We start from the raw sequence: 26537 nt of genomic DNA on the forward strand, positions 1-26537 counted from the left end.
TGGTTATAATATGGTATAAAAATCAACTTCAAATTTGAAGCAAACTGAAAGTACATGGGTAAAGAGTCTTGTCACTCATCTTCAAAAAATATCCAAGCCCAAATATATCCCGAGATATATTAAAACAGGTAAATATCAGCTCTGAGGCTCCCAACTGCGTCATATGTTTGAAGACATATTTACATGAGAACTGTGTAAATACACAATGTTAAGTAAAACAGTTGCTCCAAAATGTCCTTTCACGTAGAACATGCTCTCGTATGTGTTATTCCGCTCCAAGAAAAATGAGCATCCTACCAGTGGTGTTTTCCTCAGCTGGCCAGAGGTGTGGGGCGTAGCTCTTCCTTTGGGGTGGGCAATGATGTCATAGGACTGATGGAAACTAAGGATATTTTGAAGCATTTACATGGCTTATTTAAGTTAGGGGAAAAAAAAGAAAAAAGTACTTACTCCAGAAAGCACAACTGGCCACAAAGACTTTCTATGAGATTGGATACCCTGGGTGGTTTTCTGAGGCATGAGGCCAAAGGCCAAAAGAGCAAAGCCACCCAAAAAGTGTCATAATTACCCTTTGGGGCAATGGCTGCATGAAATGGAACTTATGAATAAAGACAAGGAAAACCCATTAAGTAATGTTATTGACATGTGTCTGACATCGCTGATAGCCAATCAGCACTTGCCACTTGTGCTCTGGATTTCTGAAATCATTTCTTAATGGAATAAGGGGTTTCCAATCCATCATGTCTTTCTACAGATGCTAGAGGATGCAGGTTTGCCAGCTATTCACGTTCCCAGCCTACATGCTGTTAATAAATTCAAAATATAGTTGAAGCAGGGTAGTAGTCCTCTGTTATATCAGTATTGCAAACAAGTTTCAGCTTCATGCAACAACATAAAATTGCCATACATCAGCATTTCCTAAGCACCTGTCCCTGACAGTGCCAAGCCACTCTGAGAATTACAGGGGGAAGAAATGAGAGAGACCATTTTCCATGTGAGATGTAGTGCTGCGGCAACAAATACACCTTTTGATTACATAGTGCAAACAGACTTCAGTGCCAATTTCAGAGGCAAAATGAAGGAAAATAGGGTTCAGACGATGCTACAAGCCTGAAAAATGTGTCTGGACCACATAAGAAAGGCATAAATGGAAGATTTGTGACTTCTGAGGTTTTTAAGCTTTAGGGTCCAAACAGCTGCTTTACTTCCATGCTTAATAGCAAAGTACTTTTAAGGAGAAGTGAAATCAGAGCTGAAAGAGGATCAGCTGAGTAATGCAGTTGTAGAACCCAAGCTGGATACCCATTTACTGGAAGGTAATATGGTGGTCATGAAGAGGGAGGTACTCCTGAAACCAGGCAATATCTCCCCTCCAAAAGCCCTCCTCACCTACACCACAATATGGACACAGGTTCTGTTGGGCTGGATGTGGAGAAAACATTTTTCTTAAGGACAGCATATAAGTAAAGTGTGCTCCCACTGCCTGAGTTTAGGGAGAAAATGGACTCCTTCCTCTTTGTATGTACAATGAGGTATGAAGATGCTGATGGCTCTAGAGAGTTGAATCTTTTATTTGATTTTTTTTTTCAGCAATGAGGCCCTGCTCCTTTTAAAAGTATTTCTTTTTAGAGCTCAGAGCAAATCTACATTTGCTTAATTTAAGGAAGTTGACTCTGCTGTTGAGAACCAATATAGTATTAATAATTCCAAAATTCAGATATTAATCACAGCTAAAAATGACACTTCAGAAAGTGCATGACTGTTAATCCTTTGGAGGTGTTTTGGATGTGCATCTGCTGGGTGAGTTGTACTTTACAACTTGAGTTGGAATGGCCAGTGAATCACAGATGCTATTTCTGAGACTTTTACTTACCCTTCTTTATACATATGTTATACCAATCTTAGTACATATCCTGATGGCTTTACTGTGTCCTTTTGATCACTGAATCAGGCTGCATGATCTGATGACGTGTGGTGCACCAGGAGCAGCTCAAACTCAACCTTCCTGTCTTGCCTACACAGTTGTGGTTGGTGAGATGGCTGCAGATTGAGTTGGATGATATCTGGCGTTCTTGTGGGGGTTTCTGCTCTTCCCCCTGTGCCAAGTAAGACAAGCTGAGGTGTCCTTCATGTAGTCAGGAATGCAAGGATTCAAGCCCTGCAGGACAAAGCAGATGTGGGTGTGAGACCTTCCCATTTCCTCCACAGGGATGCCCAAGCACACATGGACTCCAATTTTCATGCCAAGACCCTTCTCTGCCTTGCAGGGACTACACCGTGAAGGGTGGCAGCTGCTCACCCACCAGTACCCCAAAGCCAACCTTCCACAGGGTGTCATGGAAGGGAAGGGCCCCTTGAGAGAGAAGGCTGGGGCTGATTGGCAAGGTGAGGAAAGCCAGCTCTTGGACCACCTCATGATGGGAGATGGACTTGTTTATCAGCAGAGCTTGCGTGGTGCCACCCCTTTTCATTCTGGGCTGAGTCAACCCCCCAGACACCAATGAATGTGCTCTTGTAAACAAACACCATGGTTGTTCAGTTTTTGTTGCTGCTGTTGCTGCTGTTAAATGTTTTTTTTCCTTTTCCAGAGAAAACTGCTTTGCCTTCAGGAAATGGGGCAACATAACCTTTGCAGACACTTGAGCAACTTTTAAATGTTCTCGGTTGGGATGGGAGCCTTTGCTTTCCTGGTGAAAAAGGCATCACCATGGGCAGTAAACAGCTCTGGGGCACTGGAGAGGACACAGTGAAAGTGCATTAAAAATATAAAGACTCAAAACTCTTCCTTGACCTCACCATCTTTAGTGACATGTGGGAAGAGGTGCAATAGGGGTGTCCAATGGAGTCCACAATGTCTTGTCTGTCTCTTTCATGTTCCCGCTCTATTTTCCTCTGTGTTAAGTGATTTTTAATTTTTTTAAAAATTACTATTCTGCTCTTCTCATGCTTGTGTAGCCCTGGTTGTACTGATAGCTTCCCTTTGGCCATGGTTGAGCGTTAGTGGTTAACAGCACAGCGTGTCCCACCAGCTGGTGTACGGCTGGCCGTGGAACTTATGGCTTTTGAGGGATGTAGTGTCCCCTTCACTGTCACCAGAGTGGATAGTTGGGTGCCTCTGGCAGCAACACTAATGCAAGCCTTTGGTTTTCCCATTTTGTCCTTTCCTGCTCTCTTTGTCAGAGCTGGTGGCCCAGGAAAAGAGAGAAGCTGTGTCTTGCTCAGATGCTGCTTGGTGTGGGGAAGAACTTGGTTCTGTTTCCCAAAATGCCTGTGCATGTCTTTTGCTCGGCCACAGCAGCAAATTGGAAGTGGTGGGGCCATCTCAAAACTCAGAGGGGATTTTGCCTTTGCACATCAAAGTTTGGGGTTTGAGTCTTATGAAACTGCAAATGACTAAACTGGTCTCATGGGATATTGCCTTCCCTTGGGTGACCATGCTCCCAAGGGTTTGTTTCACTCATGCATTAAATTGAGTGACTTCACTGTTGTTAACTGCAAAAATACAAATTTTTCTACAATACTTACTACAATAGCTCAGCCACACACTGGGAGTTTTAGTAAAGAAGAAATTGCACTTCACATTAGGGTCAGCCAGAAAAGCTTCTTTGCCACCAGCTTTCCTCTTCCCTTTTTCCAGTTTTTCCCCTTGAAGCCATTGAAGACCAAGAACCCCACTTCACACAATGCTTTTGGTATCAGTGGACTCCTCCTTGCCATGCACCAAGCAACCTTGCATGGCAGCTCTGCATCCTGACACAATCAAGTGTGAAGGCCAAGGGACATCAAGAAAAGCAAGCTGCACGTTCCTCCCCCTTGGCTTGCCTCTCCTAGCCCTGCAAGACACAGAAGTTGAAAGTTAAGCTTTTGAGTTACCAGCAATTTCCACTTTGGTGCATTATTGACTTTGCTGCAGCGCTTTTATAAGCCTGTTTGTAAGACAATAGACAATGGGAGAAGTTGCTGAGGCTCCCAGTGGACATATGTTGACAATAAACCCCTGTAACAGAGGTCAAATGTGTGTTCCCAGAATAGCAGAGGGTAACTTGCTGCCTGAGGAGCGTCACACTGCAAACGGACCGATACAGAAGAGAAGTCTGATTGTTTGAGCCACTGAGTCAGCTTGGCCCAAGGAGACTAATTTTCCAGAAGATCTGATCTCTCTCCTTGCTGCAAGGCTGTGACAGCATGTCTCTCCCATTGGTAATGCTTATGTGTATGCAAAGGTCCCTCTAGTCATAGATATAAAGCTTTTTGAAACTATTTGAAGTGTAAGGAGGCAGCACCACCCTGAATGTCATGTTCTTGACCAGGTGCCCCCGTTGGTGGAAAGCCTCTCTCCAAGTGAGACATGAGAGTGAATCAGACAACAGTTTCATGTGGGTGGGATGGCTCTGCACAGTATTGGGGGAGTGAAGAAAATATAAAATGCCATGTCCTATTTTTAAGAAGTTGTAACTTAGCTTTACTTTTCCCTCGTATGAAGTCTCCTTGGGCGGGAAAGTGTTTTTAACGCATGGTTTGCAAAAAAGAATAAAAAAATACGGCTGACCTAGTGGATATTTCATCTTTTGCTGGCCACTCCTTGCAGTTGCCAAAAAGAATTCAGAGCTTCTTTTTTTTTCAGTGGCTGCAGATACACTGATTGTGCTCTGATAGCCAGGGAATGGTAGGATGGCTGACTGAATAGGACAACCCATAGTCATTTGTGTCAAAGACTGATTTCTGTCAGGCAGACTGCTCAGATTGGGTTTCATGTTTTGGGAGCCTGTCACACCAAGCTCTCCCTGGTGCTACAGGAGTTGTGCTGTCTGCAAGGTGCTTTGAGTAGCAATGTGAGCACATATGTGAGCACTGGGGTGGATGGGATGGTCTGCACAGGCTGCAGAAGCATTTTGGCAAACAGAAACTCTCTCCTTGAAAAAATATGGGTGTCAATCTATAGGAAATACATCCATCTACAAAGTGATCCAAAACTGGCTGTGGGACAGTCCAGGTCTCCTCCATGTGCCATCTCCAGGGAAGTGAAGTTGCTAACATTCACTGACAACAATTGTCCTATGTTTAATGCTTATTTTTACTCTTCTTACCTCAATTTTTCCTGGCATGTGAATGGCTGAAAACAAAGGCACCACACCCTGGTGTGGTGAGGGACATTACAGTGGGAACACATGCCAGGGTTACAATTGGATCCTAGATCTCCCTTGATTGACACCACCACAATTTTGTGACAAACTTTGTCTTACGAACGTCCAAAGCTCTGGGGCAAGAAACAGGTGTTGGTTTCTTTTCATTCTGGAGCCCTTTAGTGAGCAGCAAGCAGTGGAGACTGGAAGCAGCTGCACTGTAAAGGTCATGTTGGTGGGCTAAATACATTTCTTTTTCAGAATCTTGTGTTGCTAAAGCCAGTGGAGTCACTTAAAGACCCTGAGACGTGTAAACTGGGAGCACATGTCCAAGCTAACAGAGGACACTGCATCCTGGCCAATCCCTCATGCTGCTGCACAGCTATTGCAGACTGGGCCTCCAGTTCAAATGGGCAAGGATAAAGGTGTGAAGAGTGACAGGGTTAATGGCACCCAGCAGAAAAACTGGAGGGATAGTGTCTCCAACCAATCATGTGACTTCAGCATTTCCCAATCAAAATATTGTTTCTTCTTGGTTATTGAATTTCTGCAGCCAAATCCACAGCTCACCCATCCAGCCCAGTACATTGATGTCTTCACAGCAAAGGGCTCATTTTCAGCAAAGTTCCTTGAGACTTTTTCTAAAATTATTTTCAACTGTCTGGTCTAGAATATGTAGGTAGTAAAATTATTATTACATACCTGGAAAGATGTATTTGTCTGTGGAAGTCTCCTTCTACCTTCATGAATTCCACTGCTAGTAGTAAGTTTTGCCTAAAAAAAGGAAGCTAGCAGTGACAATCATGACCTGGACACCCCTTTGCTGGTATAGTAACACCCTGAAGGTCTTGCTGAAGGAACAATTTATTTAGGTCTTTTAAATTTTCTGCTTGACTATTTGGTGGGGACATTCACTTTCTTGAAGGTTTTGCTGTCCAGCCACATAACACATTTCTCCTCTCTGTGCAATCCACGGGAGAGAAAAACTTTTATGAAGCCACGCAGCCTAGTTACAGCAGATAGCTGACAAGTCTTTACATCCTCCTTAGTTTGTATGTCAAATCTTTCACAAAAATGCCAGAATTCTAGGAGGAGTGGGAAAAGTACCAGTTAGAAGGTCAAACAAAGCAAGCAAATTAGCAGAGAATGTAAATCTGAAGACCCAGCTAAAACACTGTCCTGAAAAGGGGTTACCCATCTTCATCTTGTCTGAGTTGGGAATAACATCAAGATGTTTCTTCTCCATTCCCTAGTAAACAGCTAGCAATGAAAATGTTTTGCAGGTATTTAGACATTAATAACCTAGGGAATAATAGAATCGTAGCATGGTTTTGGTTGGAAGAGACCTTAAAGATCATCTAATTCCAAACCTCCCTGCTATGGACAGGGACTCCTTCCACTGGAGCAGGGTGCTCAGAATCCTCCCAACCTGGCCTTAAACACTTCTAGAGGAGATGGAGCTGGAAGTGAAGCCCCATCAACAACTTCTCCACAACTTCTCTGTGCAACCTGTTCCTGTGTCTCACCATCTCCAAGTATAAGAATTTTTTGCTAATATCTAATGTAAACCTACTCTCTTTCAGTTTGAAACCATTGCCCCTTGTCCTGTCTCTACATTCTCTTCTAGAAAGTTCCTTTCCATCTTTCCTGTAGGCTCCCTTCAGATACTGGAAGGCTGAAATTATTCAACCTGAAGCCTTCTCCTTTTCAGGTAGAACAACCCAAATTTTCTCAGCCTTTCATCATAGGAGAGATGCTCTATCCCTCTAATAACTTGGTGGCCCTCCTTTGGACTTGTTCCAATAAATCCAAGTTCTTTCCCGTGCTGGGGACCCCAGGGCTGAATGCAGCACTGCAGGTGGGGTCTCAGCAGAGCAGAGGGGAAGAATCATCTGCCTCACCCTCATGGCCATGATTCTCTTGATGCATCCCAGAGCACGATCCCTTCACCTGTGTCATTAATGAAGATTTTAAATTATTCTTGTCCCCATAGAGACCCCTCAGGGACATGACTTGCCACGGAATCCACTGGGGCCCTGAGCCATTGATGGGACCATACAATCATCTTCTTATCCTTTTAACAGTGCACTCATCAAATCCATCTCTCTCCAGTGTAAAGAGAAGAATGACATGGGGGACCATGTCAAAGGCTTCACAGAAACCCAGAAAAATGACACCTGTATCCCTTCCCTTGTCCAGTCCCTCCATCACAGAAGGCCACTCAGTTGGTCAGGCAGGAGCTCCCCTTGGAGAAGCCGTGCTGGCTGTCTTGATCACCTCCCTGCTCCCCATGGGCCTTAGCATTTTCAGCAAGGTTTGGAATTTCTTTGCAGCCACCTTGGAGGGGAGAGGTGAAGAAAAAAATAATCAGTAAAATCAGCACTGCATCACCTACTTTAGCCACAAGCATTACATCCACAGGTCTCTTCTCACATCCAAAATGGACTCCACAGATATTTTTGTTTCTGGGAAACTGCTATGGGCGGCAAGTGTCCCACCAAAGCCACTGATTCATTTGCCTCATTGGCTGAGCTGTCCTGTAAATGAGAAAAGCAAAATCTTCCTCTAGCCCACCAACGCTTTACAAAGTTGCTCAGGAAAATTTGAAATGCAAGAGGCAGCAGCAGTCTCATGTTAACTCACAGATACAGATATTATACAACCTGAAGCTTTCCTTACTGCCCTCAATAATTCCTGCCCACACTCACACGTCCAAACACTGTTGCACACATGGGCAAAATACAGGGTGATTTAGCCTTTATTTTATCAGAATGGAATGTTTGATTTGCAATCAGCTAAAAGAAAAGTAGTTGCTCCTGACAGCAGCAATTACTTCAAACCCAGATCATGGGATTTTGATATTCAGCCACTTGGAGAAGAGGCAGAGGAGCCTGGTGTTGGTAGACACCTTGCTGAAAACCAGCTTTGTCCACCACTGGTCAAGACTCAATATAAATATGCCAGTCAGCAGTGACCAGTGACCTCACCTTCACCTGTCTATTTGAATTTTGCTTAAAAAAACACAAGTATTGGTTTGCTCAGCTTGGATGCTCCATTACTTTTAATGTAAATTAAAAATTATCTGTACCCATCTATGTCATATTATCCCAAAGCCTCTGTAGCTGGTCATAAGGTGATCCTCCCCAGCTGATCAGACTATGCTGTTCCTCGTTTCTTCTCCTCTATTAGTAGTGGAGAAAGTGAGGAAGACAATGGGTAAGGCTTTCTTGCACTTAGCAAGTGAATATGAATATTTCTTGAGGAGTTTTGCAGTTACTTTGAAGATCCTAAGTTCTGGCCTAAGGTGGTTCTGCATTGCCTGTCATGGGAGTAGCTAAACCTTGGTTAAAGCAGATTCTCCTTCCAGGAAACTGAGCTGGCAGAAAGGTTTCCACAGACAGAAACTGGAATGCTTCATGGTCCATGAGCCATGATATATTTGGGTGAACTTGTTCCTACTGGTTCTTTTGCTGCTGTCTCAAAATCATCTAGTTGCCTGCTGTGTTATTTAGCATCTGGCTGAAGGCATCAGCCCTCTGTTCTGTCCTCACCTGCATCTCACCATTGCCTTTTGGAAGTTATTATCCTTTTTGGTGTCTGAACTGCCTGGGCGGTTGCTTTCTGAGCTGCTTTCAGTTCCTTGCCAACCAATCTGAAGGGGCAGCATCCTGCAGCAGGAGAGTGGTTCAAGATAGTAAGTTGTCCAGCTGGCTCAGTTGCTTTTGGAAGATGTGTGATCATGCTGTAAATAGAACCATTTCCTGTGCTTTTCCTCCCAGACTTTATCTTGTTTATTCATGTGAAAGGTACCTGGGGAATAGCTGCGCCTGGCCTTGGCTTTAATTTGTCTGTAATTCAGCAGTGTCATGTCATTACATTGGTGCAACATCAGAGCTGGAGGAAATTCATGTGGGTGACCTATTCTTGATAGCCCTTTAAGTGTGGCCAGATGGAGCGTGACCCGCTGGTGGCCACACATTGCACAGTGAGGAGCAAAAGTTACTGTGCATGGACGGGAATATATCACAGCTCTCATCACAGATTGCTTCATAGAGGGCTTTGCTCCATGAAGCATAAGGCAGAGCAACCAGCTAAAGAGCTGTAGAGTGTTTCTTGAAGGTCTCTGGTGCCCTGACCAAGTGAAGAACTGCTCTCTTCCTCCTTTCTTTGAGGAGCCTTAGGTTAGCAGAGAAGCTGCAAGCATAACTCTGTATGGCAGCATCTGCAGTGTGACTGCATGTGCATGGGATTTCTGCTCTACTCTCTTGTTCCCAGTCATTGTGGCTTTGGAAAACTGCATTTCACTGTGCCGGTTCCCCATGTGTCACCTGCAGCACTTGGAGCAATAGTAGCCTTGCACAGCCATATCTAAGGCACCCACTTTATTAGCATCTTTCCCGCAAGGATCTCAAAACACTTCATGCAGGGAAATTTTCGCAGGTTGTGCCAAAGGGCTGCCTAGAGCCAAAGGACAAAGTGATCCTTACAGGAACACTTTCAAACCAAGCTTCCTGAATGCTTTTCCAGGACCTGTTAAGGAATAGTGCTTGCATCCATCAGTCTCATCTAGTTCTGGTTCTTGTGGCCCCTAAATATTTTTTCAGTGTGTGACTGAGAACCCTCCACTTTAGGACTTAGGAGAACACTTAACTCATTACTGTTTCCATGTCACTGTGTATCACCATTAAGTCAAGGCAGTACAGGAAGAAAATGTTCTGAGCCACTCAGATGGTAAAGTGGGAAGCTTCACCAAATATTTAACAGGGGTGATCCAAAGAGACAAAAGATGGCCACCATCCACTTTGAGAGGCAGCAATGGGGTGGTGAAATGCTCAGAGCTGCTGAAGGGTGTCCCAGTACTGAGGCAGTCAGGAATGCCTTCACCTTCACCCAGTATTAGAGGCTCAGGGTTAGAAGCAGGCTGGTTTATGGGGGTGGTCCTTTTGAGCATGAGGCATGAGATAGACTTGGATCATTCCTTCCCATTTCATTACCACCTCATATAAAATGTTTGTAAAGAAAACCTAGGTTTCTCACAGCCATTTAATAAAGCTGTAGAAAGTAAGATAGAGTCCTGCTGCATTTTGGGGAGATGGGATTTGCTGATATTCAACCACTCCAGCAATGCACTTGGCTCAACTCCTCTCACAGCCTTACATGATTTCCAGGGCCTGAAGATCTCCTGCAGCTGGACCTATCATAGTGGTTTGTCCCAGGTGATCGCAGCAAAACACAACTTCACTTTCTAGGATTAAACTCCACGATTTCCTTGCTCTTAAACAAGCTGCAGCTCTCTGGGGTCAGCAGCAACTCGGCCAGATCCTGCTTTCAATTGCATACAGATGTAAAATGCAGGGTAACATGGTGCTCTGCTATTCCCCCTGGGCTGAGCTACTCTGCTGGATGCTGTGCCTTTCCCCACCCATTGGGAGGCCAGACAGATCCCCTGAAAACAGCACAGTGACCCACTCCCCAGTGTTGCACTGGGACCCTGTGCGCCTCCATGCTGTCTGGCTCTTCCACGGCTGGGAAAGGCTTTGGATGGAATTCATTCATTGCAATCAAAACCCAACAAGTACTGGAAGAAAGTTCAAATGTATGTGAAATAGCTTGTCCAAAAAGCTGGCAAAGGCAGCTTATTTTTCCTGTCTTACAAGAAGTTATGCAATCAAGTGATTAATTACCCGTGGCACAGTCTGAGGGGTGAAAGATTAATATTCCTGGAGACTGCTGCTGTTGACCTTGTGTTATACCCAGCATGGGAATAGCCTGAGCTTCCCAGCAGAATAAACCTTGCCCAATGGTGAGATTTTCTTCTCACTATAGTTGAGTGAAGAGGTTAAAGTTTTATTTTTCTTCTAAATTCTGTCCATCCAGCAGGAAACAGTACCATCAAAAGTCTCCCTCCCATCTCCTGGAGAAAAAAATAAAGCTCAAGTCTTTTATAATTCCAGGGCTGTGTCTCAGCCAGCTGCAGCAGTGGAGTGGGAGCCCAGCCTTGGACATGGGCGCAGTTGGGAAATGCTGTAGCAGCACTGTAAGTGTTAACCAGGGTCCAGACAACGCTGGGAACCATCACAAGTGGTTGCAGTTAGTCCTGGGGGGATGAATCTCAAATCCAGTCACAATTGTAAACATTGGTTCTTGCCTGCACAGAACGCTCATTAATGCACATTGTAATATTATTTCTTTCCTGGGGGAAGAAATCCTGGGATGTGACAGAAGTTAAATCTGTGTGCGGTTGCAGCACTCATTCATTCATGCCGCTCGTCATGTGCAGCCCAAGAGTGCCACGTTTCTGTGGCGTGGGAGGATGTGCCTTCTCCAGAACATTGCTCATCCACCTTTCTTCCTCTACGCAAGTCCATGAGCAGCAATCACTTTCTGCTGGAAATCCTGCACTGGCTTGCTGTCAGCAATCCTAGCTTATACCAAAAGGTATCTGGTACTTTTCCTAAGAGGTTGGTTTTTAGTAGCTTTCAACTTTGCCAAACTAAGTGTTCACTTCAAGATGAAGTTATTTAGCCAGGGAAGGGTGCAGTAAATCGTTACTCATTTTAGTCACTTGATGTGCAAGGAATAAATTGTAGCTTTCCCTATATACAAAACCTTCTCCTGTTTGTTATTAAGTGTTTTCAACACCATTCTTTGGAGTATATCTTATCATATTCTGCGTCTCATGGCTGGATTTGCAGTGTTAAATACTCCTCTAAGAAAACAAATGCTCATTATTCAATTTTAAGGTATACTCAATATAGAAAGAGGGAGTAGAAAAAAAATCTCGTGCAATTTTTCTTTCTTTCTCAAGTAGTGGTTTCCATCAAAGCAGCTTGGCATGTGAAAGCTCCTAGTGAAGGAGAGAACCAAGCGTAAGAAAGGAAACCAGAAAAAACAGGGCGGGGGGCAAGGGGTTACTTCATGTGCATTAAATAAAACCTCCCATAATCTTTGGTCTTGTGAAAAGATCTATAGTGCTGGTGCCAAATAATTCCTCCCAGCAGGAAGACTGGACAGCAGAGGGGCTTCCGGGGCCAGTGGGCGCCTCTCAGCTAAAACAAATGGAAGGGATGAGGCCAAAACAGTGAGAGGGTGAATGAGGCCAGGTGGAGGGCTTAGAACAGTGTTAACAGCCTCCAAAATTGCTGCAACAGACCTGACTTGGTGCAAAGTGGAGCTCACAGCTCCCCACGTAGTCAAGGATGGCATTGGTAGTATGACTTGCGTCTCTCTGTCAGTCTAGAAGAGCTTGTGCCCATGACCTCTTATCCTGCCACTGGGCATCACTGGGAAGAGTCTGCCTCCACCTTTCCTCCCCCATCAGATATTTATACACAGTGATAAGATCCCCCTGAGCTTTCTCTTCTCTGGGCTCAGCAGCCACAGCTCTCACTGTCCCTGCCCCACGAGAGATGTTGCCGTCCCTGAATAGTCTTTAGGGCTCTTTGCTGGGCTAGTTCCAGTACATCCATGTTTTGTACTGAGACTCCCAGAACTGGACACAGCTCTCCGGAGTTGGATCACCTTCCTGGACCTGCTGGCAATGCTCATTACAATGAAGCCGAGGATGTTTTTGGCCATAAGGAAATGCTGGTGGTTGACATGCAGCTTGTTGTGCACCAGGACATTAAGGTCTTTTTCTGCAGAGCTGTTTTCCAGCTGGCTGATCATCTCCCAGCACATACTACTGTCTGAGGTTATCCTTCTCCATGTTCAGGACATCCCATCCCCTTTTAAACATTGTGAGATTCCTGTTGACCCATACCTCCAGCCTCCTGAAGTCCCTCTGAATGGCACCACAGCCATGTGCGCTGTTTCTGTAACTCCAGTCAGATTTCAAGCCACCTCACTATCCATTTATGTCATCCATATTCCATCAGTTTGTCTGTAAGGATGTTATAGGAGACAGTGTTGAAAACCTTGTTAAAATTGGCATAAATAACATTTACTGCACACCGAGCCACTCATCTCATTGTGGAAGGCTATCATGATGGCCAGGAATGATTTCAGCATATCAAATTCACCAGAGCATGAGGTTTTGAGAAACTGGAGAAAGGGAACCGCACCTCATCTCCCTCCGGCCTTGGTTTTCATAATAGTTGGAGGGAAATTGGTGTTTTAGCTTTTGTTGTAACTAAGAATGTCTGTCTCCCTTCTGGGGAGTTTTGTAGGAAAGGCAGAATTTACTGTAAAAGCTTAGTTATGTGTGCTAGAATTTTAGTCTCTGCTTTGGCATGGATTTAGAAAAATAATAATCATTTAAAAATAAACCTAGCTATTGTATTTAACCTTGGCCCGTGCAGCCAGTGATATTTTGTAAGACGTTCCAGCTATCCAAAGATTCTTTTCACCGAAGCTTCCCTTCAGGAAACAAAATAAATTAATGATACAAACAGGAAGCAGCTGTCTTTTCCTAAGTAATGATTAAAATGGGGTCCCCTTAGCAGAGAGAGGAATAAATGGGAGGGGAAAGACCTGAAGTATTGTCGGTTTAATTTTGATCAGCGTTCAGAGGACAGACTTAGAATAATGACACAACCTGTGAGGCTGGGAGGACTTATTTTCTTATGAGCCATTTTTGGATTTGAAAAACAGATAAAGGTCTTCGCAAGGGGCAGATGAGCAAGACAAAGGAATGCTGCTCTCTCAAGGCACACAGTCTGTCCTCTTTCGGTAGTATTCACATGGAAAGAAGCATTAATCATTGTAATCATCGATGCTGGTCTTCAGTGGCTTTCATCTGCTATCAGCAATCACTAGGAAATTCCAGGGTGTTCCTGGATGTGCTTTTTTTGTTGGTGTTTTTTTTTTTTTGTCTTTGTCCCAGACTGTTGACTTGACACAGTTCCTTGAAATTCCACTTTAAGAAGGAAGAAGGACAAGAGAGATGGAAATTCTCATCTCTTTCCAGCTGGCAGGGAGGAGGAGGTGGTGGCAAAGAGTGTGGTGGCTCCTGCTGTGGCCCCAGAGCTTGGTCTCTTCCAGATGTGGAGGGCCCTTGCCCCTGTGGGCTCAGCAGCTGAGCCTGTGGGTGACTGCAGAAACATATTGGCCAGAGGCGAGGAAACCATGGGAGAAAACCCTGGCCAGCAAAAGCCACAAGCAGCACAGGAGCTGCCACTTCTTAGCTGTCATTAACAATGGGTGAAGCAGTACATTGATACAACATGGCAATGTTGGGGAAGGTGCATGTCTTAACAAGGTGAAATCACACTTCATTAACAATTTATTTTGTGTTTGCTCCATCTCCAGGAAATGCTCTTGATGTGTAACCAGCTGACATGGCCCTGAGAGATGACTTGGGATGCACCTGCACTTGGTGTTCTGCCGTTGGCTTGAGTGGGTGGGACTGGGTGACAAGTGGCTCTGGTTATAAAAGGAGTGACCTAATGTCAGTTTTTATGTCAGTTTCTCTGGCTGCAACCAGAGAACCAATGCAGAAAAACCTGTGCCATAAACCCAGTGAGTTAGCCAGTGCCACCACCAAAAGAGAGTGGGTGGAATAAACAAGCCTTCTGTCCACTCCCAAACATATAATAGAGTTGCTGGATGTAGCAGGGATTTACAGATGAAAAAAGATGGCAGAAAATGGGTTATGACATGCCTTATGAGTCCTTCTGGTATTTGAGGGTACCATCAGACTATCTTAGATCTTTAGAGGCATGGAAACTCCAGAAAGGCCTCATGCCAGAGGGTTTTGTCCATGAATCAGAGATGGCACCTATTTTGACTTACAGTTTTTTAAAACTGTTTTCTTGTAAGATGGGAGGGCAGTAAGGCATCTGACCTGAATATTTTGACATGGTCTGTTTACTCTGCATTCAGCTGCCCTAATATCTATACAACTTTTCTTCCATCCTTTTCTCACTGTATCCTGTCTGAAAAGCTGATATTCTGAGTATATATACTGCTCAAAGTGAGCAGTAGTATATGTTCATTTCTAACTGGGCACAGTAATCTCCTGCCAGTCATAAGGGGACAGAGCTAATTTTGTGGCAAAACAGCAAATGCATTTTTTTAGCAGCACAGAACTTAAAAGTGTAAGAATGTTCAGCCAGGACTGTCCAAGACACTTAACAGCCTTCCCTAGTTCACAGGGAAAACTTTTCCATGGAAAAATTTATCTTGAGTTACTTTCAGATAAAGGTGGTATACTCACAGTCACCGGAGAAATTCCCATTGATGTTCCCTCTGTGAGAAGGGAAACCTGTTATGGGCCTCTGAAGGAAAACATCACATTTCAGCATGAGGTTTTTTGTGATTCTCTAATGGCAGTACAGTCCTGTCCCTGCTGCAATATCCCACATTAGTTAAGATACAGACTCTGCATCTCTCCTGCCATGAGGCGCACTGGAAGAGTAACACAAGCCAGGGATTCTCCTTCAGATGCTCAGAAGGCAGGAAGGTGAGCTGATGTGTTATGGGCAAGCACAGCTGTTAAGACAGAAAACTTCAAGGACAACAAAAGAAGGAGTTAATATTTCCCTATTGGTATGGAAGTGCCTCAATTGGGCCCCAACACACCGAGCAGCTGGCAACGTGATCACCTTTGGTTTTGCAGATGCTTGCACATGGCACTTGCACAAGTGAGATTCCTAGTAGTGGTAAACTTCTAAAATTTGGGAGGAATTTTCAAGAAAAGACTTTTTATTCAATGTTTAGATTCACAGAGCACACACACCAAAAAAAGAATAGTATTAAAAGGGAGACATATGTCATTTGAGGCTTCTTGACTCCCGACAGTACATGTGCCCTCATTTTTAGTTTAAACTAAATTAATCTATTAAGGTACAGGAAACCTAATTTCACATCTGACTCTTCTCAGGCAGATGCTGGAATACCAAAAAAAGGCAGCTAGGTCCTTATTACAATGTACAATTCAAGGGAAGTGAGGGGTATTATTCATGTGGGTGTGACCTGATGGCCATGCTGATTCACTCTTCCACTCCAAAGCCCTCCCTGTCCTTCCTAAGCCCTGCAGTCCTTGGCGCCTGCCCTCACAAGGGTCCTTATTTGGTGAAGAGGGCTACATGTTTTGGCCTACTCTCTTTCCTCCCTGCTACAAGTCATTGTTGTGGAAATGGCTCACAAAGAGGTTGGTTTTTGTCTGGTTTTTGTTTTAAACATTAGGGTCCAAGCTGCTAAGAATAGCTTCTGCCATTATTGGAGCAGCAGCAAAAAGTAGTAAGAGTATCAATAACGTGAACCTCACCTGAGGCAAGAGTCCCACTACACCCATTGCAACAGTAGTCCACTTTTGGAGATCTCCAAGTGGTGCTGGGCTAATTTTGAAATTTCCTCAGTGGAGATCCACAGTTGGTGTGACAAAAAGGATGGCAAAGTTAGGACCATAACTCTGCACCAAGTAATCCCTGCAGTGCTGCAAACATGCTGATACTTGGACATCATCAACCCCAGCAAGTTTTGAACTGCAAGAGAGCTAGGGCTTTTGTTTCCACAACAGATGGCTTGCTATAAAATCCCAAAAATCTTCATGTATTCATCTCAGAAGACAGCTCTTGCTCTAGCCATGCATGCTTCTCCCTATAACTGCCTGGGAGAGAGAAGAGGGTCAGCAAGCTACAGGTATACATATTTTCTCATGTTCTTTCTTTTTTCCAGACCTTTTTTTTCCTAATTCCCCTTCAGAGCTAACTGCTGATCTTCTTGCTTTTAGTTTACAGCAGTTTCTCAAAGCCATAGTGAGAGACCCAGGACAGGAGAGCAGCTGGGAAGAGGTGAAGGAAAGGCTAACAAGGCCACTTGGTTGTTATTCAAAGACTCATCTTTCAAATACTGTTTTTCAGGGAAGAGAGGGGTGAGAAAGGCTCTGACTGTTACTGCTACAAATAAAGCCTTTAAAACATATCCCAAGTAGGATGAATAAAGTCCCAAAGCAGTTCATCTGAGATATGTGCAGATTTACATGTCTTGGCAGCTTCAGCAATTTTTAACACAGATGTCAATAAGGACTCAATTTCCATAGCCAAACTCGGTACCAAGTGGTGACCAGAGCAGAATTATAATTCACTGCAAACAAACAGTTGAGTTCAGAATAGTTTTGAAACTCTTTGCTTTGAGATGGGAACAAATAAGGCATCATGGAAATGAGAGAGGTAGCAGTGACCAATATTGATATTATTGCCAAACATTTGATAGCATCAAACCCCTAGAGTGAGCACATTTCAGACATACAAACCTTAAGGTATTCCAAAGATCTGTCTGCCAGCCGTCAGGATCTTCAGCTGCTCAGTCAAATGCAGCCTGGAAAAAGGTGTGCGCAGGGAACAGTGGGTGAGGGTGCTTGAGGATGGTGAGCTTTGGGAAGGAACCATGCAAGAACCCATCTTGTCTGTATATGAAGTTACATAAGGACATAAAAAACAGCTCCACTGGGTCAGACTAAAGGTCTGTCTAACCTAACATCCAGACCCCAACAAAGCCTGTGAGTGGAAGCCTAGGAAGAGTAAGAACAAGGGCAAGCATATACAATACTTCCCCAGACTGCAACTATTTTCAGCTCAGGAACTTCCTGAGCCAGATAGAATTTCTATGTATTTAGTAACTCTCAGAGGATTTCTCTTCTGTGAACTTTCCTTGCATCCATGCAAGCTTCTCATATCCACAACACCCTTTGGTAGGAAGATTCACAGATCTACTGCCTGTTGCATGAAGAGCCATCTCCTTCTGTTTGTTTTTCAGCCTGACTCCTACTAACTTCCTGTAATGCTGCCTGTTCTTGTACAGGAAGGTACAGCAAAACTTGACCCATCCCTGCTCCCAGGCCACTCACCAGCTCAGAAACCTCTCTCATACACTTCCCGGTCATTCCTTTTCCAACCTGAAGATACCTGGCTGAGTTGGGAAGGATGCTTAACTGTAAGGTGGAACTTTTGAAGGACTTGGGCTATTTTATTTTCCAGCCTCATTTGCCTTCAGACTCCAAAGGAGTCTTGTTGCGTCTTGCAGATGTGAATGAAAGCCTCCAGTTTGCTCAGGGCTTGAGTTCTAGCTCTAATGCTGCAGGCACCATGCACTGGCAGAGCTTTGAGAGTATAAATAATAGCCTGCACTCAAATTCCAGGCAGGAACTGTTCCTAACCATGCTGTACACATGCACAAGCCATTCCTGGAAGCTTTCCATGATCCCATCCTCCCTTACACCTCCTCAGTTTTGCCAGCAACCCATACTCCCAGCTTCTCTTCCAGGGGTCTTGTGAGGTTATTCATGTCTACAAGCTACACTCTGTAGACAAAATTGTGGCATTTCTGGCAGTGACCAGCAACTTATCCTTTTCTGTCATTCTGCTGGCATATAAATCCATGGTGAGTGCCCAGGGAAACCAAGAGCCTGCCACCTGCATAAACATTACAGAATACCTACCAAAAGCATAGTGTGCTCTCCCCTCTGTGTGTATGTCACAGTGACCTCTGAGCACACCATCTAAAATAACCCCATGCATGGAACCAAAAATAGAAGGAAAGGAAGGATGCATTTTATGTAAATGCAGTCAGAAAGTCTGCAAGACAAATTGCTTGAAGTGGTTCGAAAGATGAAGAAATATGACTCACTTCCAGAAGGAACTGTTTTTGCTGGGCTGGACTGAGGGCAGCATTGTGTCTTAGGCATGAGCATGGTTGCCATTGGGCTTTACTGACATCCACAGGGGCAGGTTGGACACCCAAGGAACTGTGTGATGGACATGCAGAGCAGGTGTGCTCCGTGACCAGGAACACGAGGGAGCTCTGCAAGCAGGGGATGCACTTGTTTATCTGCAGTGCAGATTTACACATAATATTTCCAACCAGTGGTACTAACATAAGGATTCTTGTCATGCTCTTGACAGAAAAAATTCTGCAAAGCACCTTTGTCTAGGCAAGCAGAAACCGCCTGAATGGTTCAGAGCAGTGCTGTATTTAATTAAACACTGCAAAAGATGAGGTAAACGTGTTCAGAGACTAACAAGCTGCTAGCAGAAGTCTCTTCTGCCCCCCAAGTTATCATCACTTAGCTCCCCCGAAGCATGAGGGTTTAGTGTTGTTTATCAACACTTCCCCTGTGAAACACAGCTCTGTGTACCCTTATTTGTCACACAGGCAGCATTCTCTTCCCAGTGTTTTTCTTTCACTAACTCCTTGCAGCAACGAGTGATTTCACTGAATTAATCTGTGGCTGTTGACGACATTGGGTATTTTATTTCAGACCATCTTTCCTCTCCATGCGTCACTGCCTGCTGAAACCAGGGTTGCTGTTGCATGTAGGAGAGCTGAGAGAAGTTCTTCGTGTGCAGCTCCATGGCAGGTCCCTGCCCCACTGTGCCAAGGGGACAGCAGGGTCAGGTCCCTCCTCCCTGGCCAGGCATGCAGTTCTGGAGCCTCTTTTGGCCCAGGTGCGTGTCTGAGCAGGACCCAGCTATGGTTAATTGCCGGCTGCCTTGAAACAGAGCAGAGTCTGAATTTTCCAAAGCCGTGCTTCCATCCGTATCCATTGAGTACAGGAATGCAAGTTCACCTGGAAACCGCCTTCCCCTTTCAAGCGAGCACATTTTTGAGCTGGTTAGGTATTTCCCATCTCTAGATAGGAAATTTTTTCCACTGACTCCCCAGGCAGCGCCAGGAGTTTCACTGAAAGCCTAAATCCATCAGCGCATCAGGAAGCGCAGGAAGCCAAGCGCCGAAGCTTCTCATCCCATTTTCAGCAGAGGGGTCAGAGCTGCCTGTGCCCTGCGGAGCGACGGCCGATTTTCCGCCGTCCCTGCAGCGCCGGGACAGGATGCGCTGGCAGACGGGCTCCATCCCGGCGCCCCCATCCCGGCGGCCGCCCCCCGAGCACGGGGGTTTCTCCTCTTCCCTCCGCCACCTCGGAAGATGCCGGCTGAGCCAGGCTCTCCCGCACATGCCGGGGCCGGTGGCAGGGTGGCACAAAGCCGGCATTGTGCACGCTCGGCGCCCCGAGAGGCGAGCTAATTGTCTTTCCCCGCTCGGAGCAACAATTTGCTGGCAGCCAGACTTGTGTCGTTATATAACTGGAGATAGTCCGACTTGTAAACGGATCTCCAGAACATGTCTCTCTTCCCTTATTTTGGAAAAACAATAAACTCGGGGCTGGCTGACACCTTGATGCTGCTTGCAGGGTCTCTCCCTTAAAGGAAGAAATTCGTCCAGAGTATCATCTCCTCTCACCCGAGGCAATGGGAAGTCAGCAGGGGAATCCCAGGAAAGGCAGGAGCTTTAAAAATAAACCTGGAGTTCTGCAGGGCTCCTTCAACTGCACCTCATGCAATGCAGCAGGCATTCCTCTGGCTGGGAAAGGAGCTGTGTGGGGAAGGCTTTGATAATAAACCTGGAGGAGCTCAGAGGAGGAATTTGATTCCGTGCTCACTTTCCCTCCTCTCCCTGCCCAGCTCTATCCTATGCTAAGCGGTTGGCCATAAGTAGGTGAGAGAAAGACAAAAGCCACCCTCACCTGCTTCATTTGCATTTCTATGCATGACTTCCAGGATGGTGAGAAGTGCCCAAAGGCATCTTCTCCCAGTGAAGGGCATCACCTTGCTGCTCCTTAGGCTCCTTTTCCCCTCCCCATTGTGGTTGCTCTGCACTGGTGCCTGTATCCTCCTTGGGGAAAGAAAAAAACCGCTCTCCCTTTCTGAGTTTCATCTTTCCATGCTTCTGCACATGCTGATATTGGTGGACAAAATTTATATCCTGAAAAGCTGTTTCTCACTGACTGCAGGAAGAAAATTAATCTTCAAGTTAACTTCAGTGCCGGGCTCCCCAAACAGCCGTTTTGCTGACTGAGCCTGAGACAGGGAATGAGGATGGGGCGTCATTATTTATTCGGCTGGAAACTCTGAATTTTCTGTGTAAAGACTAAAAAGGCTGAGAGAAAAGGGCTGCTAGAGCCTGGTCAGAGTCTGCCTGAAAGGAGGGGTCTGCATAAGGAATGCACCTGAGCATCCCAGCACCCCAAAGGGGCTGTATACCTTGTAATGATTCCTCCTTGTCACACCTTTCACCTGCTCTCGATGCTAAAGCCTGTCTCTACTGTTTCTCTCTTCTGCCTCACTTTCCCTGGGCCTCCAAAGCTCTGATCATCACATCCCTCCCCCAGAAAGAGGATAGAAAAATACTGGGAGGCTGCTGCTCTATAATAACTTGGCAGCTGCTAGCTCTGCCCGTCCATCTTCCTCCACTCCTCTCTCCCCCACTGTTTGATTCCATTTCATAAATAAATACCCTGCGTATTGACGTCAGCGTGGGCCTTGAGAAATAATACTCCTGCCGCTCTCTCTGCTACGCACGGGGAACAGGGGGGACAGGGAGGAGGAACAGAAGCAACAACATCTTGGAAGATGAAGTCTTAATATTCTCTTAATTGCCTTCCTCCCTTTTCAGCTATGCCCCAGCTGCGAAGAAAACAAAGATTACCATTATCAGTGTGCCCTTCTGACTTGAGACAGGACAATCAAGTATGCAAAATTCCTGTTCCTTGTGTGTTTGGTTTTATTTTTTGGGGGTTTTTTTAGGTTTTTTGTTGGTTTGTTTTTTGTTTTTTTTTACGTGAGGGGGGATAATGGGGAGAAATCTGTCCTAGAAGCTGCAGGGGTAAACACCGTAGGTGTCTGTGCTGCTCACATGGAGCTTTAGAAAAGTGTGCCCAAAATGCTGTCACCTTGGTGAGATGAAGGAGTTGGTTCCTCCATCCAGGGAGAGATGACAGAATACAGGGCTGCCATTGGAATAGGTGTGATCATAGGTGGCTTCATCTGGTATTTAGGAAGTGGTTTCTCCCAGCCAGTAGTGATAAGTCACGGTGGCCCTGCCAGTAGAGGTAATGAGACAAGAAACTTGGATGCTTTGGAGGAGGATGTTGATTAATAAATTATTTTTTAAAATAGTATTTGTTTGCAATGACATGCTTTGTAATAAGCTCCCTGGCTCTTGACTGCCTTTCTAAATCAGTTCTTTTCAAGTTTGACACAGCTGAAGGATGTGGTTGTGTACAGAAGGAGCACGACCTTCATTTAAACAAAGTGGTGAGGGGACAGGGAGGCAAAGAGACTGTGCCAGTACTTCTCCCATGGAAAGGCAAACAAATTCATTGTTTTACATTGTAATCATTGGTATCATTTCACCCCACGGACTTAAAATTGTGCACTATGCTCCTTCTAAAGCTGGCCAGCAAAGAAGCACAAGCATGTTCAAGAACAAGAGCATTGAAAAGTCAGCAAAAGCTGAATTAATTCCTAGTAATTTTGAAAAGTGAAACAAGTATTTTACTGCTGCTGACAGGGTGCAAGTTCCGCACTTACCTTGGCTGCTCTACCTGTGAGTTACTCAGGTATTTGAATCGTGTCTTTTCCCATTTAAAACTGTGATTGGCTTAATACCTTCTGGTCAAAGCTGTGTGTCATGTTGCCCTTTGCAGAACACACATGAAGATGGATATCCTCTGATCACTGTTGCATGCTGTGCCTGTCCTGAAAACCCCAACCCAGAGCTGCAAGCAGCCAGATGAAGACCAGAACAGCTCATTTTGCATGTCAGGTTTGACCTCCCATGATGTCCAAGTCAAAAACCACCCTAGTTCAGAAATTTCCTGCCTTCAGGCTATTGCTGGTCCCTGAGCCAGAGCCTGGCAGGTTGGAAACCCCAGCTCTCAGTCTGCTGTTGGCAGGTACAAGAAGAAAGCGGGGAAAGAGGCTCTCGCAGGGCTCTCTGCAAACTCTGACATGATTTTAATGAGCAAGTGCATTCCTTGGGTCGTGCACAGCTGGGAGTGCAGCAGCAAAGCAGGCCAAGATTCCTGTGAGGACTTGTGCCTTTCCAGCAGGTTGAAGTTATGTCTGCCACTGCACACTGCCTGCTGGCAGACAGAGCATCCTTCAGCAACCCGGGGGAGGGAGAGCCAAAGCTGGCACCTTGGTGGCAATGACAGACCCCTCCCAGGACATGGGATCTATTTATCTTTGAGAACCAGACTTCCCCCTTTGTCTGCACTGGGAGCAGTGGAATTGCTCTGCTATCCCAGCCTCGGGGTCGTTTATGACTCACCTGCTCTTCAGAAAATAAATAAAGTGGAAGGGGGAAAGTTGTCAGCCGCCAGGAGATTGTTAGAAGTGCTTTGCTTTATTGAGGCTGTGTTAGGAATGAAAAGCACAAAAGGCGCAGAAAGCATCTGAGTCTTGCCTACTGCTGAGTGCATGAGTGAAATAATCCATGGTACAACAGTACCTTTATCAAGTCTCCTCACAGCCATGTAAAAAATCAGTGGACAATTATAGATGAAACAAAGAAACCAGGTGATTTTAAAAAACAGCAAATGTGTTTTTTCCCTTCACCTGGTACAGTTAGGTCCTTCATTTAGTGCAGCCAGGTACATCACTGAGAGACTTCTGAGAACAGGCAGGATTGAAGGGATGAAGCTGCTCTGAGACACAGAGGAACCAGTTTGGAGGCTCAGTCTATTGTTGGAGGCTCAGTCTATTGTGATGGCACTAGAACAACTCACTGAAGGCTAGGTGACAGCTCATCTGCATTCTGGATTTAAACAAACAAACAAACAAACCTAAAAAACCCCTAAGAAATAAGGTAAAATGGAGAAGAAAGGGAAAAGTATCTGTGGGTTAGTAGTGTTTTTTTCTCCTGTGTTTCCTATCCAGACACAGATTTATATACCTTGAAAGTACTGTGGCCACTTCCACAGAACAAGTTGGGCCTTTCCTCTTTCCCAGTATCCTTCTGGGTATCACTTGGGAAAATGCCCTCCAAAGAGATGTTTTATGCAAAAAAAAAACCAAACATTTGCCCTTTGCTGCCTGCAGAGCTACATAATAATGCTGAGGCCCAGGGGCCAGGGCTGGGGCTGGGCTAGGATGCAAGGTTAGCTCTCCCAGTTATTCCTGGGTCTCTAAACAGCATCTAGGACTTCTCTGCTGAAACTATCCTTTGCCTCCTCACGCTCTGGCACATCAGCAGAGCAGTGGGTGGAGATCCCTGGACCAGCTGGGCTGGATGTGGAGGTGCATTACAGCTCAGATATGCCAGTAGTGCCTCCCCGGGGACCACTGCCCCTCACTGCTGCAGCCATGCTCCTGCAATCCAGCACTAAGCACTCAGAGCTGTGCCTGCGCAGAGAGGCATCCTTACCAGAACCAGCCCATCCATCTGAGAAAACATGGCAGGCTTGGGTTTGCTCTCAGGCCTGCTGTCTGAGATTCCCAGGCTAAGCCTATGACTTACCTGCCACCTGGCAAAGAACCTTTGCAGGCAGCAGAGGACACCTGAGACAAAGCAAAGGTCTGGTTTCATCCAGACTCTCATCCTCTGGCCAGGACAATGCTCAGAGGCAGCTTCTGCCTCTCCTTGCAAGTAAAGGCAGTCCTTGACAAGCCAAAAGGCAAGGTGGCATATTTTGAGGTCTCTTGATATCCAAAGAAATTAGCTGCTCTGGTGTGGCCCCATGGTGACTCCTGATAGGATAAAGCAGAGGCTTTATGAAGAGCCATGCTTGGAAACATCATCATTACCCTTATGGTGCTTCCAGCTTTGTTGCTTTCCTTCCTGCAGCAGGGAATGCAGCAAGATATTTGGGTGATGATTTTCTTGCTTTTTAATCAGCTCTAAACACTCCCCATGACAGTGGCTTACACAACAAAGAGCAGAGAAGCACCAAAGTTCCCAAAAGCAAAAATTCCATCAGTTACAACCAGAAGCCACAATGAAATCAGTCCTCATTCTTCATAGGGACACATCTGAATGTGAACAAAACCTGCACTGGGGTCTTGGAACATAGTCAGAAAGCAGACACATCCTTTCTCCACCTGCAGTAAAGTACCTGGCCGGAGGAAGCCCTACATCTGTACAAAACCCTCCCTTACCAACCACAAAAATCCCAAAAGGAAAAACCGTGTGAAATTTTTTTGTTGTTTATTGCAAATTTTTAAAAGAACCATGGGCACTGTTTTACCCACAATTGTTCTACTACCACACTGGAACTGCAGTGTTCTACCTTCTATTTGCTGTGGTGTATGATGGTTGTATAATATAAAAACCAGACCTTTGGGATTCCTAAAACTGTAAAGAGAAGCTGTATCTACCCTGAGAACCAGAGAAGCTCCATCTATGAGGAAACCTAACCTAGACACATTTCTTTGCTCTTTTTTGCCATCTTTACTTCCCATCCAGCTTTCAGGTCACTGGAACAACCCAAACTGGTAAAAGCTAAGCAAAGCCCAACAGCTGCTGGAAAACAACCCCAACCTCACCAGGAATCACTGGGCAGATGACTGGGGGATTCAGGTGGCATCTGCCACAAGGCTGAGGTTCCATGTTGTGGAACAAACATGTTAAGGGTACCACACACTCTCTTGCAATTTTGTGCTCCAAAAGAGGAGCTGCAGTGCATTCTGCTCCTCCACAGGGAGTGGCTCTTGGCATGGCCTTCTTCCCACCCAACTCTCACCCCAGGAGCAAAAATAAATGAAAAGTAAAAGAAAACGTCAGGCTTCGTATTCTGGATGGATATTTATTTGCTGAACAGGTTTTCTTTTTTTTTTTTTTTAATTTTTTCTTTTTTGGTACAAAGCATCCAGGAAAGCTTTTACTTCTCTTTTTAAAAAATAAAAACTAAGTTTTTTTTAAAAAAAGACACATGAAAAGGAAAAAAAAAAAAGTCAATTATTTGCAATTTCTCTGTTTTTATTCTGCCTTCCCACCCCACCCACTTCCCTTTCCCCCTCCCTAATTTGGACTGATTTTCATTCTTTTCCATATATATTTAATAAAATAAATAAAGGATTTTCTTTGTCATGTATTGCAGTGCCATTTTTTTAAACAAAGGCTTCATGGCTCAACATTGCAAGGTAATAACAAACAAAAGGATTATACATTAAAATCCTCCCCCTCTCAAGACTCCCCTAGCCCTCCCCTCCAAACCACGAAATAGAATACAATTCAAGTAGTCTTTTTTTTTTTTATGTTTTAAATGTATGGATATATAAGACAAAGCAAGTACAGAACTGGTTAACAGAGTGTCCCCATTTTATTAGCAAGTGAGAGTATATTAGGGAGATGTAATTGATTCCCCCCCCTTTTACGGTTTCTAGACAGATAATATATATTATTTTAAACCCAACCTATTTTACAGCCCTCTGCCCACCTCTCCAACCCATCTGCTGACCGAGTCCCGCGGCAGGGCCTGGCCTTTCCCCATCCCGTGCAGCAGCCCCGGCCCTGCAGCCACCCCGGCACAGGTGCTGCCCTTCCTCCTGCCAGCCCCGCAGGGCAGCGAGGGGAGGAGGGCAGGGACGCCAGGCTCCGGCCAGAAGGACACCAAGGGCAAGAGAAGGAAAAGGAGACGGTAGGGCGTGGGACTGCTCCTTCGGCAGCGGCTCGGAGTGAGGGCTGCCCGCCCGC

The 26537-nt window shown here is 45.3% G+C and overlaps 1 long non-coding RNA gene across 2 annotated transcripts in view; it reads left to right on the forward strand.

Annotated features, from left to right (window-relative positions):
* LOC141729374 (uncharacterized) overlaps nucleotides 1-25647 on the forward strand; it is a 51883-nt gene extending 26236 nt beyond the window's left edge. The window contains exon 5 of one of the 2 annotated variants that reach the window (XR_012580850.1): nucleotides 22549-25647. This is a non-coding gene — a long non-coding RNA (uncharacterized LOC141729374). Of the gene's footprint in view, nucleotides 1-3637; nucleotides 9251-22548 lie in introns of those variants that run through there. The other variant, XR_012580851.1, reaches the window with a different exon arrangement.
* Nucleotides 25648-26537: the final 890 nt, after the last annotated feature.

The sequence above is a fragment of the Zonotrichia albicollis genome, chromosome 6, assembly GCF_047830755.1.
Source record: "Zonotrichia albicollis isolate bZonAlb1 chromosome 6, bZonAlb1.hap1, whole genome shotgun sequence".
Lineage (NCBI taxonomy): Eukaryota > Metazoa > Chordata > Aves > Passeriformes > Passerellidae > Zonotrichia > Zonotrichia albicollis.